The 16,814-nt window shown below is 40.0% G+C and overlaps 1 protein-coding gene across 3 annotated transcripts in view; it reads right to left on the minus strand.

Moving 5' to 3' along the window:
• APTX (aprataxin) overlaps positions 1-16,814 on the minus strand; it is a 58,982-nt gene that overhangs the window by 19,126 nt on the left and 23,042 nt on the right. The window contains exon 9 of one of the 3 annotated variants that reach the window (XM_036065052.2): positions 1,700-3,416. The exons of 1 other annotated variant lie outside the window; for it this stretch is intronic. The gene's annotated coding sequence lies outside the window, so the exon portion shown is untranslated. Of the gene's footprint in view, positions 1-1,699; positions 3,417-10,316; positions 10,566-16,814 lie in introns of those variants that run through there. One more of the 3 variants, XM_078061365.1, reaches the window with a different exon arrangement.

A 16,814-nucleotide genomic window follows, 5' to 3' on the forward strand; every position in this document is an offset into this window, starting at 1 on the left:
GAAGCCTTTGTTGTCATCATGTTTTACTAACATCTCATTGGCCAAAGCAAATCACATGGCCCATCCCAACATCAGTGGGACAGAAAAATATACTTCATCTCTAGCAAGAGGAACCACAAAGTCACCTGACAAAGGTCTGACACCCAGGGAGGGTTGGAGAAATGGGAACAATAATGCAATCTTTCAAAGGTAACATGAACTCACTATTAACCAATAATACAGTAACATTTCAGGGTGCTTGGCCAGCTCAGCTAGTAGAGCATGAGACTCTTGACCTTGGGGTGGTGGGTTCAAGCCCCATACTGGGTGTAGAGATTACTTTAAAATCTTATAAAAAATAATTATACAGTAACATTTCTGTTTTCATACTTATCTAGTCATAAATACAGGACACTAAGGAAATAGAAGGAAGGGGGAAAGTAGGATCTAGAAATGTGTCACATTTCTGGGAGGGAGGAAGGGGTAGGGGAGGTGCCACAGTGGACTTGGAAGAGAAAATAATAAAGCAGAACATACTCGTGAATGAAATTCACCGATAAAAATTAAAAAATGAAGAAAAGCAAGATATGACAGTAGGAAAACATAGGTACATGGAGGGTAAAAGAAAATCCCAGAGAAAGACAAGTTTTAAAAAAAAAAAAACTGCACAGAGAAATGAAACTGTTCAAGCGTAATTTTTTTCTCCTTTTGAAACTGGCATTCCTTGTACGGCCATCCCTAATCTATTACCTATGGCTTGTGATTTATAATCTGAAAGAGGTTACAATTTATAATCTATAAGAATCTCTCTACAACAATCCTCTCTATAAGAAAATTAAAAAACTGTGTTTGTGTGTGTACACAGAATTTTTCTTTCAAACCAGGCAGATCAGAAACTTCCTAGAATTTAAACCTTGAACATAGGGACACAAAACTGAAAATGGTAAGAGTTCACTCATTCTTCTTGAAGACGCTATCTCATGATTACTGCTTCCCAGGTTCTCAGAGTTGCTCTATATTCCTGAACCCCCACCCCCCAAAGCCCCCTATTCACATTTCCTTCAACTCTGTGAACCATCCTTTCATCCTACCAATAAATGTATTTTTTGCTTCAATGAGTAAAAATTTATTTCTGTTGCTTTCAATCAAAGAATTGTATCAGGTACAGGTCCCTTTCCCATTTTCTATCCTCCAAGGAAAGGAGAGACAGAGAAAGAAAGAGAGAGAGAGAACAATAAAGATGCCTTAAAGCAAATAACAAGGCATGCCATCATTCAAGAATCCAGTATCTAAAATCATTTCATGAAAATGACTGTTACCATGGCAACCTTTCAGTGTGTATTCAGTGACTTTATGTGCATTCATTAACATTTTAATGTAAACCAAACTGTATTGGCTTATTTGGCCTTGATTCCTTTTTAAATATAGATTGTTTTGTCTCATAAAAGTTATCAGAGCTTCTATTCAAGATGGCTGACAAACAAGTAAATTTACTTTACCCCTAAAATCACACTGAAATGACACTGTAAAGGAAAGCCCTCCATGTTTATCTCCCACCACCACCATTCCATACACACACCCATGTACACACACATACACACGCTCATAAAATCCACTAGAATCCCAGCTCCTGTCATTGGAATCTGTTCTGATTATCCAACATGGTCAAAAAGGTTAATATCCCTCCCATTAGCTGATAAATTAAATGCAATCAAGTCAAAATCCTGAGATTTTTTTATTAGACTCTGACAAGTTGAATAGGAAGTTCATCTGGAAAAGTGACAGCCAATAAAATGTTGAAGAACACTGATCAGACAGGCCATGACCATAGAGAAAGTCAAAGTGGGTAGCAGCAAAGTAGCCCAAAGAGCCTGGGGAGATAGAGCCCTAGGGAGTGGTGTGCCTATTTCTCAACCTGCTGAACCACACTCCAGCACTTCCTCATTATCTGCATCCAGGACAAGTTCAGCCAGAACTTTAGGCAGCAAACGGTTTCCAAGGCCATATGACACCATGAGCACCACGTCACATTCATGTGCTACCTGATTCTGAGTTTCGGCAACTCGCTGACTCAGAGAACAGCTTCATCCTTCCTGAAGAAACCAGTCAGGCAGTCAAAGAAGATAAATAAAAGGAAATAAAGAGGTGAATCCACATACACTGAGGTCAACAATTGTTTTTACATCTTCAGAGAACTTAGGGAAAATTTTAAAATATAGTGATAAAAAGAAATAGATTTTATACACACACAAGATCCAAAGGACTAAAAGGATGAAGCACAAAGAAAAGTCAACCAAAAGCAGCAATCCTTCCAATGCCAGCATCCCACACAATGCAAGATCTGGAAGGGGTGACACTGGGCAGCAAAGAAATGGGAGGGTGCTGAGTATGAAAAGGATGAAGATTCTACAGTGAAGAAAACAGATGGAAGCCTGTGTCCATTTGTCTTGTCTTCACAGGAGCGTCCAACAAGCTTGGCTAGGTGAAATGGAAGTAGAGAAGAGAAAGAAGGAGGAGTGGAGAGGAAAAAAAGAAGAAAAAGAGTTACAAAAAGAAATTCTGTAAAACTATGGTAATGAAAATTAAAGCGTGAGTTTAGTGATAGTTCAATAGAACTGGAATAGGGAGCCCATAACAGACTTGTGTACATAGTAAAATTTAGTTCACCATAAATGTGGTGCTTCAAGTGAATGAGAATGAAGGCTAGTTTAAAATGAGTTGGAGTTAATAAAATAAAAATTGAAAAAATAAAGATAGATCCCTATGTCACACTGAATCAAAATTTAAATACCAGATATAATGAAGACCTAAAGTAAAAAAAACCAAAGTATAAAAGTACCAAAAGAAAATATGAGAACATATGGATAAGGAAGGCCTACTTAAGCAAAATATGAAATCCAGAAACAATGAGTTTTTTTAAAAAAGGAATGCATGTTTCAGCTACATAATAATTTTAAACCTCTGTATCATGAGAGATAGCATGAACAAAATTAAAAGGTTAAAAGGTCTAAATTTGTAAAATATTTGCAATATAAGTAAAAATAAGAGAAAGGCAACTCAATTTTTTTCATGTGCAAAAGAACACTGGCAGAGACCACAGAGACTGTTCAGTATCTCTAATTTTCATTCTGTGCTGCTTCTGTACTAATAAAAATTTTAGTTGGGCATGGATTTGCCCAAAATAAATAAAGGTTATACTTCACAGCCTCCCTTAAAGCTTGGTCACCTGCGGCTTGTGGCTGAATTCTGGCCATGATAATTCAAAAAGAAGCGTCATGGAGGAGATTCCAGGAAACTTCTTCAGAGAGTGTATGTGAGTCCTTAATCCCCTTCTTCATCTTTTCCTCCATCCTCCTGCCCAGAACACAGATGCTTCCATCTTGGACTTGAGGTCAAGGTGAGGACTTGGATTTGAACAGGAAGGAGTTCCCTTTATCCTATGGAAGAAAGTCAAGAATGGTATGTATGTAGATAAGTGGCAGTGAGGGGATGGAAAGTTGAGTAATATAATGCTTCACAGCCTCAATTTGTTTGATGAAGCAGGAGAAAACCTAGCTAAGAGTAAGGGAAGTGAGAACTTAAGGACAGTGGTATTGACATGACACTATTATTGAAGACAAAACAGAAGGAACCTGAAAACAGCAATGCCACAGAATGAAAGGAGAGCCCGGCAACAGTTTAAGCCATAAATGTGTATGGTACCCATCTGCAAGGTTTATTATAAGGTCTACTGATTTTTTCCCCCTAGCCTTGATTACCTAATCTTTTTATTTTTAAGATTTTATTTATTTGAGAGAAGGCGCGTGCATGCACAACCAATGTGAGAAACAGAGGGAGAGGGACAAGCAAACTCCGTGCTAAGCATGGAGCCCAACACGGGGCTTGATCTCATGACTCTGAGATCATGATCTGAGCAGAAATCAAGAGTCAGAGGCTTAACTGACTAAGCTACCCAGGTGCCCCTGATGAGTTAATGTGAAGATAAGAGCAAAGAAAGCAAACTGAGGCATCAATCCAGGGTTGGGATATAGTACAGTGAGTTTAGTATAGAATAGAAGTAAAAGGGGTATTTGTGGGAGAATATTTTAGATGATCAAACATGAGGTTCATGGAGAAGAAAGCAAGCTTAAGATGGGGCTACTAAACTGGGAGGAAGTGGAAGGACCAAGGAATTGAAAATCTAGACAATGGTGAAAAACAGATATAGTGGAAATGAAGCCATGGAAAAGCTGGAGGCTGGAGTCAGGGATCAGGATACTTGAGTTTTACTTGAATATTCTAAAATGAAGATGTTCTAGTAGAAGGCAAGTTTCAGAATATGACCATGCAAAAGACAGGAAAAGTTTAACAGAGTGGTAAAGAGCATGGACTTTGATCCAGGAAGAATTTCTGTTACTAGTTTTATTATTTATCTTCATTTAGGTTTGGTTTCTTCAGCACACCTGTTCATTAGATTGTTGTGGGGATTAAAAGAAATTTTAATTTCTTTGGATTAAAGAGCTTTGTTCAGTGCCCAGCACATACTAAGCTCTCAATAACTGAGTTTAAAAAAAAAAAAAAAAAGGAGAAAAAAACACATACATGCCCTATTATTCTGTTTACCATTAATTAAGATGCACAACACAGGGACAACTGGATGACTCAGTAGGTTAGGCATCTGACTCTTGGTTTCAGCTCAGGTCATGATCTCAGAGTCCTGAGGTCAAGCCTAGCATCCGGCTCTGCACGCTCAGCGTGGAGTCTGCTTGAGATTCTTTCCCCCTCCTTCTCCCTCCCCCTGTGCTCCTTCCCCCTCCCCCTGTGCTCCTTCCACCACCACTTGCTTGTGCACTCATGCACGCACGCGCTCGCTCTCTTTCTCAAATAAATAAATAAAACCTTTTTTAAAAAGGAGATTCATAACACATTATTAGGGTGGAAAAATGTAATACCTGTAATATTGATGCTAATTTTGCCTATGGGCAGCAAACATTTCCAAATTGTACACAAATGCCTAATAAGAAACAAGTGAATAATCCAATTATAAGCTCTTCCTTTCCTTTGATTGTAAATGTCTAAGAAAAAAAGAAAATGTCTAAGAAAATGAGTACACACAATAGTGACTAGTATTCCAGAAATTAACAATTAACTAAGTCAGCAATTACAGCAAAAACTCAACTCCATCAACTAAGCCAACATTTTGAAAAGAGGAAAGAAATGTATTTTTTTAAAGATTTTATTTATTTGTCAGAGAAAGAGAGAGAGCGCGAGAGAGCACAAGCAGCGGGAGCGGCAGGCAGAGGGAGAAGCAGGCTCCCCGCAGAGCAGGGAGCCCGATGGGGGGCTCGATCCCAAGACCCCAGGATCATGACTTGAGCCGAAGGCAGACGCTTAACCGACTAAGCCACCCAGGTATCCCGGAAAGAAATATTTTTAAATGAAAGATTTTTTAAATGAAAAAGAACCTATTTCCAGATAACAAGTAAATAGTAATCATAAGTAAACAAACCAAAGAGCCAGTGTGCTTAGAGATAGCAGAATTATTCTTGGTAAAGCTGGAAAGGACGTCAGAGTTACCCAGTGCAGTCAGCATGTTCAATGTCAGAAAGCTTTCCCTACTCCATATGCCCTTATCACTCCTCCCTCACTCTTTAAATTATCACCTGAAATATGGGAAATGTATACCTGTACATCAAAAGTATTAAATAAACCAATTCAGCAGAAGCCCTTACAGTGCAGTTGGAGAACAAGTATAACCCAGGTCATGGGCTAAAGGAATGACTGCAGACTTGTTATCTGTTACTTATGTTTGAGGGCACATGGTTTGTTCTGTGATATACCAAAATCCATTTAACTCAAATGGCTTTAAACCACACAGCTATAGGGCAATACCCCCTGTTCTCTGCCTGGCACATAGTAGGTACTCAACAAATGTTAAAATCCGTTTGTTTATTTATGTAGCCAATATTTATTAGGTCCCTAATATGTCCCAAACATTATTGTAGACATCAGAAATAGAGCAAACACATTTTTAAATTTTTTTATTTATTTTGCTGTTGTTTGCATTATGAAAGTAATATATGATTATTGCAAAAAGTAAAACAATACAAAGACATACCAAAATTTTCTTTGTGGTCAAATATGGGATCAACTATTTGAAATGTTCCATGAACATATGGGGAATAAAGTGTTTCTTCTCTATTCAAAGGAAGTAAGGTCTTTCTCCTATATTCAAGAGTGCATGTGCAGGGGCGCCTGGGTGGCTCAGACCTTCGGCTCAGGTCATGATCCCAGGGTCCTGGGATCGAGCCCCGCATCGGGCCCCCTACTCAGCGGGGAGCCTGCTTCTCCCTCTCCCTCTGCCTGCCACTCCCCCTGCTTGTGCTCTCTCTCTATCTCTCTGGCAAGTAAATAAATAAAATCTTTAAAAAAAAAAAAAGAGTGCATGTGCATACATGGGTGTATGCGCACACACACACAAAGTTAACTTATCACATTGTTCAATTCCCATATATCCTTATTTTTTTTAACTACTGGAGATGTCCAATTTTGATATGCACATACTAAAATCTTACTATAATTATTGTATTTATCTCACTAATCAATGAAAATTAAGATTAAAGAATCATACAACAATGAATTGAGATGCAAGAGCTAGAGTAATCCCTTTGTTAAGCACCACATGAATCAGAAAAACATTAAATGAATTATTAATAGACTGTCTATAGGTAAATACATTGTGGATTAAATGATAAGACTTTTTTTCTTCAGAAAAATCCTTTTTCTGTTGATGTCAAATTAAATCCCTCAAGCACAGGAACTACATATCAGATCATTTAGCTCTTCTGAGTCATAATTATTCCTGGTGGCTCATTTTTAATGTTGGCTTTTGTATGGTTGAAAATGACTGTGCAATTAGGTAATTCTGTTAAAAGGACAAAAATTAGGTTTTTCTCTCTCAAGAAACAGAAGCCATATGAATACAGTGATGAGAAACTAAAAAGCAATTCAGAAACACTTTTAACTATAATACAAAGTCCTATTAGGCTAGCCCACAAACATGACTGTGAGCCAAGAGCCTACCAGCATTGTTCATCTTTAAAGGTCTTCACTTTTCTTTTGGACAACTCCTCTTCAGGTTTTATTTTTTATTTTTTATTTTTTTAAAGATTTTATTTATTTATTTGATAGAGAGAGACACAGCGAGAGAGGGAACACAAGCAGGGGGAGTGGGAGAGGGAGAAGCAGGCCTCCCGCGGAGCAGGGAGCCCGATGTGGGGCTCGATCCCAGGACCCTGGGATCATGACCTGAGCCGAAGGCAGACGCTTAACGACTGAGCCACCCAGGCGCCCCTCCTCTTCAGGTTTTAAATAAGGAGCAGATAATGTGCAAAATACAATTATTTCATGTGTATAGAATAGCCCCATCCAGAAAGCAATGAGCCACAGAAGGAGATGCCCTGCTGACCATCTTTGCTATTAGTCACATTGGTTTAAAGTCTCACAGGTTTTATGAGGATAGAACAGAAAGAAAACCTTCCCATAAGAAAGAATCCAGAGGATGGATACTATAATAATGACAAGTGTCCATAATCATACAAAATGTTCACATTTCATACAGGCATAACAAATGAGTTCATCTGCACCTGGCCAAATGACAGGGAGTTTAATCTTAAAGTGGACTATAGCTCCAAACACTTGTGAAGTGAATTCACCTAAAATCTTCACTTACCAGATTATTGTCCCACTTAAAAACTTAATAGTTTATTAATTAATGTAGAAACTACTACTGCAAGCTCTCATCTTTAGAAGAGGGACTAAGTTATTTTTCTTGATATTCTCCTGCATTCAAAATAACTTGTTTTGTCAAGGACGTGTTATTTGGTCCTAGGGTATATTTGGCATCTACCAAAATTAATCTTTTCTTAAGACTGTTCATTGTTGTATAGTTCCTTACATCATCAAACAAACAAGAATCTCTATGAATAGACTGAATCAAGTCCACCATTAGGTTTCCTTTGAAAACAACTCTTTGCCATAATCATCATAGTTATTTAGTGACCTTCTACCAAGTGCTCTACCGTCATTACTTCATGTAACCCTGCAGCGCAGATGGTATCTCAGCTACTTTTATGAAGGGGACTGAAGAAAGAATAACAAAACATGTCCCAGCCACGTGAGTTACTGCCTTCACCTCAGCCAGGCTTGGTCATTGTCAACTTGCCTGCTAACACACCTTGACTGAAATTCAAGGCTCCGGAACCAGGTTAAGGGAGATGTTATGTGTGGATACAGGAGGAGGCACCTGGGTGTGAGGGAAGAGCTCTGTCTTCTGACTATCCAATCCCCCACCCCCACCTTAATCTGTGTCAGGACCACGCTGAGTTGTAGATTCCTCAAGCAAAGTGAAACTAAAGCCACCTACCCCATGGCCTTCCTGCCAAGGCTGGGGGCTGGCACAAACGGAGCTGCAGTACAGTTTATTTAGTGCCTCTATGCCCAGCAGACCATATTACCTAGGCCCCAGCACAAGTGGGGAAAAAATCTCATCTTGAAGGGACCAGTTTCTATTTCTCATGGCAAACCCAGCATGGGAATTCCTTTTGTCCCAAAGACCTCCCTGTCCACACTACTCACCAACATGCCTGGGCAGCCTGATGCTCTCTATGCCCATCTCCCTTTCACCAATGAGTTCCCATCTCTTTCTCAAAAAGTAGATGCCCCTCTGGTGTTCCTGCCACCACCAGTAACTGAAAAACAAACTCTGCCATTATAGAACACTGTGCTCAGCAGGTCAGCCAGACTCCTGGAAATGCACACTGGAGTTTCAAAAAGATGAAGATTTCCTGGAGGATTCTGTGGTGTTTTGGAGAGTCCCTCTGGGCAGATCACACACTGTGACAAGTTCTTTCCAAATTATGACAATTCAACCGCACCTTCTACAAAGAACTGACTTTTCACACTTAACCATCGGTGGTAGCTGCCCATGTTCATTTTCCCCCAAATCTTGAAGAGAGTTTGGGATTATGACACCAAGACAAATGCATGGTTTTCTGAACACTGCTCCTATTCCATGGTGCCTGTGAACTGACAAGCAGGCACAGACAGGAGATAAGGGAACTCTACTGATGGTTACACTGGCATTGGAAACCGTTTGGCACATCCAGCCCAAGGAATGCATCCCACCCCTCCCACCCCCCACAGGTGTCAGAGGGAAAAAAAAAAACAAATACTTGGACAGGAAGTAGAAGTCTCACACTGTAGTCTAAATTGCATGGCCTTCTGCTAGCAGTTTTATGCTTTGCCCTTGAAATTCTTTTCTTTAATCACAGATTCTCATTATAGGGAAGGAGACATTGGGTGGGAAGGAAGAAAGAGAAACTTCATATAAAAAAATTGCCTCATCAGGTAATGCTTAAAAATCTTTTAACTAGATATTCACATGAAAAAAAGGGGGGGGGGGCGCCTGGGTGGCTCAGTCGTTAAGCGTCTGCCTTCGGCTCAGGTCATGATTCCAGGGTCCTGGGATCGAGCCCCACATCAGGTTCCCCGCTCAGTGGGGAAGCCTGCTTCTCCCTCTCCCACTCCCCCTGCTTGTGTTCCCTCTCTAGCTGTCTCTCTCTCTGTCAAATAAATAAATAAAATCTTTAAAAAAAAGGAAAAAAATAAATGAATCTAGACACAGACTTACACCTTCCAAAAAAAATTAATTCAGAGCAGATCATAGACCTAAATGTAAAATACAAAACTATAAAACTCCTAGAAGACAACATGAGATAAAATCTAGGTGACCTTGGGTTTGGTGATGACTTTACAACACCAAAGGCATAATCCATGAAAAAAAAAATAAGTTGTACTTCATTAAAACTAAAAATCCTTTAACTAGGGACAAAATGTTTTGTTGTACAAATAAAGTTGAAATGTGAATTCCTATCTTAAAAAGATAATGTTGAAGTTTAAAATCATACTAAATAGGGGAGCCTGCGTGGCTCAGTTGGTTAAGCATCTGACTCTTGGTCTCAGCTCAGGTCTTGATATCAGGGTCATGAGTTCAAGCACGCTGGGTCCCATGCTGGGCATGGAGACTACTTAAAAAAATAATAATAAATAAAATCATACTAAATATAAAAGACTAATGGGGGCACCTGGCTGGTTCAGTTGGTAGAGCATGTGACTCTTGATCTCGGCATCATGAGTTTGAGCCCCATGCTGGGTGTACGGATTACTTAAAAATAAAAAAATCTTCTAAAAAAATTTTTAAATAAATAAGATAAAATACTAATGGCAGATCCTTGCTCGGGTCTTACTGTTTCATGGCTGTGGTGCAGGTAAGGCGAAAAGAAATGAGAACACCCTAACACAATTACTCATTTATAAGAAGACAGGAAGAAAAAATATTTGTGAAACATACAAGGAACAAAAACTTATCCTAGGGGGAGCCTGGGTGGCTCAGTCGTTAAGCGTCTGCCTTCAGCTCAGGTCATGATCCCAGCGTCCTGGGATCTAGCTGGCATTGAGCCCCGCATGGGGCTCCCTGCTCCGCGGGAAGCCTGCTTCTCCCTCTCTCACTCCCCCTGCTTGTGTTTCCTCTCTCGCTGTGTCTCTCTCTGTCAAATAAATAAATAAAATCTTTAAAAAAAAAAAAAAACTTATCCTAGGTATAACATGCTATTTCCACTCTACCATCTTGAACATATGCCTTCTCTGAGAGACACAAGGAAACCTGATGGTTCAGGTGTTGAAATTAGATTAAATATTTCCTTGTTATCAACAGCCAAGGCCATCTCCGTAAGTCTCAGGTCCAATCCAGCATTCAGTTCACAGTCTTATATATTTTTGCCATTTAAAAAATTCAATTAATAAAAAGAAAAGAGATGTTTTAATATTAATGTATATGAACTCAGTATTTGACTCAAAAAATTTAGGAAAAAAATAAAGAGAAAAGAAATAAGGCAAAAACAAATTATAAAGAGAATCATGAAAGTAACAAATCCAAGAATTACTTTTTTGAAAAATAACACTTAATAATAAATATAAGGAAACATCTAGCAAATGTAATTAAGAAAAGAAATACACAATGCAAAACATGAGAAATGGAATTAAGAACAGAAATCAAAATTTCAAAAAAAAAAAGTGAAGTATGTAACCTTTGCTCACATTTATCAAAAACCATTAGAGAGATCTAGTTCCTATCCAGAGAGAAAACCGTTCTCCAAATTCCCTTCCTCTGGTCCGCAGTTTTCCAGACCACTCCAAAGCTCCCACTTCCCAAATGCCTCAAAGTCTTCCCCAAATGTTTACCTCATGTATCTTTTTTCGTATTTCTCCTCCCTCCCTCTTTACCATGTAGGGTTATCATGTAGAAGTCAGATCACCTTTCCCGTTACTTGAATTCTCTACCACAAAGGATATTCCGGGAACTGATCCAGCAAGCCAAACTCCTAACCATTCTTCCCCCATGATTTGCAGGTCTCATTTGCTCTCCCCTCTTCTCCTGATACTTTATATCAGAAGTCTGGGTTCCAGGCCACAAAGCTTTCACACATGAATTAATCTATAGAACTCACCCCCATCCCATCCATCAAAAATGTTTCCTGGAGTCCAAGCAACATTGAAAGAGTAGCCCTCAGGAGCACCTGGGTGGCTCAGTTGGTTAAGCGTCTGCCTTTGGCTCAGGTCATGATCCCAGGGTGCTGGGATTGAGCCCCATGTCGGGCACCCCCTCCCCACTTGTGCTCTCCCTCTCGCAATCTTTTTCTCGAATAAATAAATAAAATCTTAAAAAAAAAAAAAGAGTAGCCAAGAGGTTCATTCCAAGAACTCAAGGATGGTTCAATATTGGAATTTAATAGAACATGCCACATCAACATAACACTCAAGAGAAATTATGGGACCTCAGTGGCCGCTGAAAGACATTTATAAATACAATTAAGAAGTTGCTAGGACAACAATTTTGAACAAAATGTAGTTGACGTTTCCATAAAAGAGACAGAGATTAAGGTTGGGGGCAAACAGAAAATCTACTTTTCTAGATCTAGTAACAGAGAAATCAGATCCAAAACTTGAATTACCTTCATTTGTGTCATCCTCAGGTCCAACTGAACCTGTTACAGCTTGGAATTTGGCCTTGCAGGATGTCTTTCTGCCTCTAAAGGGCTGGAGAACTGATCTGACTTACTAAAATTATTAGCCATTTTTTGTTTTATCAGCTATTAATATAGGTAACTGAATGTTAATTGCATTCCCTTGTGATCTATTACTTTAAAAAATAAAATCTGGGTTTTTTTTCACATTCCCAAATATATATTCACTGTGGCTAATTAGAAATCTGCACAATATAACAGAATTTAAATTACCTACCTTCTCACCATCCAAAGCCAATCACTAATTAACATTTTAGTATATTTTCTCCAAGCATGAATTTGGGAATATAAACACTCTTGGTGTTTAATAAGGACATAAGTTTGTCACTGGTGTCATAACAATAATTTCTGTGTCCCAAACCCCTCAATGGGACATCAGAGGCTACTAGATTAAAGAGTGTTAACAAATTCTCAGGGCAAAAGATTAAACACTTATCTGCCCAAAGCACCAACAGCATTAGATGCCCTCCCATGGTAGTAGAGACTTTCTGTGTGTGGTTTGAAAAAGAAAAAAAAAAAGCCCTACCAGATGGTTCAAAATAATCAGGGCCTACAGAATGCACATGCATGTGCATGTGTGCTCATATGTGCGTGCATGCACACACACACACTCATCAGTTGAGAACCTCTGCCCTAGGAAATTCATGGATAATTGATTTGTTGAAAATGTTTGGAGAAAAAAGAAAATGTCTGGAGAGAGGGTCCATAGCTCTCACCAAATTCTCTGAATCTGTGACTCCTTCAAAATGTCAGAAGTCCCGGGGCAGCTGGGTGGCTCAGTTGGTTAAGCAACTGCCTTCGGCTCCAGTCATGATCCCAGGGTCCTGGGATCGAGCCTCGCATCGGGCTCCTTGCTCGGCAGGGAGTCTGCTTCTCCCTCTCCCTCTACCTGGTACTCTGCCTGCTCGTGTTCTCTCTCTCTGTCAAATAAATAAATAAAAAATCTTAAAAAAAAAAAAAAATGTCAGAAGTCCTGGCTTGTAAAATTCTTTCCAATTCTAATATTCTGGCACTATTTGAGGATGGGGCATTTATTCTGCCTGCTTAGAAGACAAAAGTCTTAGAAGAGCTGGAGGACAGAAGTGAAGCTGGGTTCTTCTATCACAAGGAGGTTTTGAGGGAAGCCAACCCATGGAAAATGCACACATACCCCTCTACCGTCTCTGTGTATCATTTGTCTTGCTTTGACAGGGCTTCCTCTAATATCAAACCATCAGAGACTTGATAACTATGACAATGTAAAAATAACACCACTTTTCAAGGATAGGCCCAGAAGTGTCTGCTCCCAGTGCTACTCCCAATTATACTTGTGATGAGAGCAAGAGTTACTAATCTTGGGGTCAAATTAAGAAACGAGAGGAAATGAACTATCATATTTTCAAGGCCTACCATGCATTTGACCCTCATCTGATAAATTTCAGACTCAGGTCTCAACCCTGGCTCTAGCTAATTATAGAGTCTAACCTCAGAGCCAAACAGCCTCCCCTTAACAATCATATATGTTTTATGGGGCGCCTGGGTGGCTCAGTTGGTTAAGCGACTGCCTTCGGCTCAGGTCATGATCTCAGGGTCCTGGGATCGAGCCCCACATCGGGCTCCCTGCTCCGCGGGAAGCCTGCTTCTCCCTCTCCCACTCCCCCTGTTTGTGTTCCCTCTCTCGCTGTCTCTCTCTCTGTCAAATAAATAAATAAAATCTTTAAAAATAAATAAATAAATATTAAAAAAAAAAAACAAAAAACAATCATATATGTTTTGTATTCTTACCTATACCTGGTTTTCTCTCAAACTTCTATCTTGATTAGGACATCAGTTAAACACACATCAGCCTTATTTAAAAAAAAAAAAAACTTACATATTTTATTGTGAAGCATTGATTTTGAAACATAGAATGTGAAACTAAGCTTTGGATTAGAAAACAGATTAAGAATTTCTTGTTCAAATGCTGCCATCTGGCGGCCAATGATAGTAACCCAAAAAATAGACCTCCCCTTGAAAAGATATGGAAAACCCCAATAGCCCTAATCACCTGGTTTGCTAGCAAAGATTAAAATCTGGAATGTTATGTAGGAAAATATTATCTAGAACATTATATGAAAAGATACTAACATGTTTATGTTCCCCTAATTCTGATCCATATGAAATACTTTGTCCATAAACAATGGCAATAAGAGGTTTATTAAAATGTTTCCAAAAGCCAAAGATGTAGCCTCACCAGACACACTTGACAGTTAAATTCAGCTGCAACAGAGAGTGCTGTTTTCTTCATGCTTTCAATGAAACATGAGGTTTCATTCACTCAACAAAATTTTATTGGGATCCTATTATGTTCCAGGTACACTGAATTTCACTGAGTACTTGATGGAGAACCAAAAAACAGCATCTGTTCTAGAGAACTTCATGGTCTGGTGAAAAAAATGGTCCCCGGCCTGTAAGGTTTGGCATCTGTACAGTACCTGGGCCTCAAGCTCAGAGGGGAGTATGGGCCAGAAGCTCCTGCCTGCAGGGTGCGCCTTTTTCTCATTCACGTTATCGGGACCTACTGTCTATCAGCTTCTCAGACAGATAATTCAGATAGGTATACCTAGTAGGGTCTCTTCCCTAATGCCTGACCAGCCGGAGGGATCACATTTTAGTATTTGACCTATTTCCTACCCTCTCTCTGTCATGAGCATTTTCTCTTTTCTGGGTTCTTGAAAGCAAAAATTAGTTTCTGTTCCCTAGTCACTCCAGGTATTTAGTAACCCAGAGAATATTTGTGATACTGGAATTGCTGTCCATAGTGGATAAGAATCCAGCTGCTCAACTGGCTTTTCAGGCATCCTTCAAAGTCCTCTCCTCTGCCCTGGCCCTGACCTCCTATCTCCAGAACCCAGCCAAGGACAGAGCAGCAAAGGTTGATGGTCTACTGGTGAACCACAACATGGAGGTGCCCTAGGACCCTGGCAACTCCAACCAGCATTTTAAGAGTATATCCTATAGTTTCTGGGGAAATTTCTGCAAAAGGTCCTTGGCCAGTAACTAATCATTAAATTTGAAAATATGATCCAGTTTTTCTTCCAATCAAGGCAAACAATACAAGTCAGTAGTGGGGGCAGTGGATTGTGTCAACTTTTCAACTTGTAGCTGCCTTAAGTCCAGGACAGTTTGCCTCCTTTTCAGTCTTAGATCCCATGGTGACAGTGTAGGGCCAAAGGAGCTCCCAGCCTATGGAATGATGTGTGCAGTCCACATGAGCAGTAAACAACTATTGTTTTGCAAACTGCTCCTCCTTCTTCCGTGAAATTCTAGTGTGGCCCTCCACCCCTCATCTCAAGATGGTCCTGTTACTTGAGATGGCCAGAGTATGCCATCCACCGAAGAGACACAGTGATTAGAGATGATTATGTGACCTAAGCAAAGAAGTCAGGGTGCTTTCTCTGCTTTGGCAGAAATGTGGAAGGGTGAGGGGTGGAGAGGATTGAGCTCTCTCACTCTGATGCCCGAAGCTGTTTGTGCTGCCCCTGGAGAGACACAACACAGGAAAGCAGAACTAAGAGATGAAAAGGGAGCCTAATGGTATCATTTAAACCCCTAGATTCAGCTATGCCCTTTGCCTCCCTCATGGGTCCAGAATCAGCATGAAGTGGGGAAAATGAAGACTTCTTTAAAAACTCACTTTACAGGTTAATGCATGAGTGCAAAGAATTTCTTGCACTTTAGAAAGCTCATCTGCCAATTTAGTCTGAAGGGGGAAAAAAAAGACCTTGTGGACAGAGCAATGGGAGCTAATCAGCTGATGGCTAAGGACTCAAATCTTAACAGGGAGGGACTTTAAATATAATCTAATCCAAGGCCCTGGTTTCAAATATGAAAAACCAAGACTGGAAGGGGGAAAGGGCTTGCTTAAGAGAATATTCACTGAGGCTTTACAGATCATATGGGGTTAGAGTTTGGCAGAGGAGACTAGGATTGAGTGCTGGACCACCCCAGTGCCTGGCCCTTTCATGTTCATGCTTGTTTAATCCTCAGTCAACCTGGGAGGTACATAGTTTAGTTCCATTTGACAGATGATGAAATTGAGGCCAGAGAGGTTAAATGACTACCCTAGTGCCACACAGCTAACATGGAACAGAGCTGAGCTTCCAATATAAGCCTAAGGTGATTTTTTTTTCTACTCTAAGTTTACATGAAAAAAATATTATGAGGCAGGACAGAAGCAAGTGGGACTTAGGAGAGCAGCTGATCCTTATTCTCAAATAAGATGTCAGTGTCTACAGCCCCTGGCTGGCTCAATCGGTAGAGCATGGGACTCTTTATCTTGGGGTCATGAGTTCGAGTCCCATGTTGGGGGCAGAGTTTACTTAAACAAATTTTTTTTAAAAAGCTGCCATTATCTAAGAGGATCTGGGAAGAGTCGAGAAGAGGATTGCAATAAAGGCCAAGATCTGGTTTAAATTGCTAAATGAGCCCCTTAAATCTTCAAGTCCCAGCTGCCTTCTAAAAATTGAGGAAGTTGAAATAGATGGTCTCAAAATAAATTTATAAAATGGAACAGACAAAAGGAGTTGAGTAGTGAATGGCCCAGAATCCTAGAGGTCTAAACTCCTAAACTCCTTTCCCACTGCTCCACGGTCTGGCCATTCCCTTCCCTGAGGTTTGGGTAGAGAGCAGCTGCTGACAAGGGAACACTCAGGCACTTGAATGTGTCTGATTTGATGAGTCATTCAGCAAGGG

This window comes from Halichoerus grypus, chromosome 14 (genome assembly GCF_964656455.1).
Source record: "Halichoerus grypus chromosome 14, mHalGry1.hap1.1, whole genome shotgun sequence".
Lineage (NCBI taxonomy): Eukaryota > Metazoa > Chordata > Mammalia > Carnivora > Phocidae > Halichoerus > Halichoerus grypus.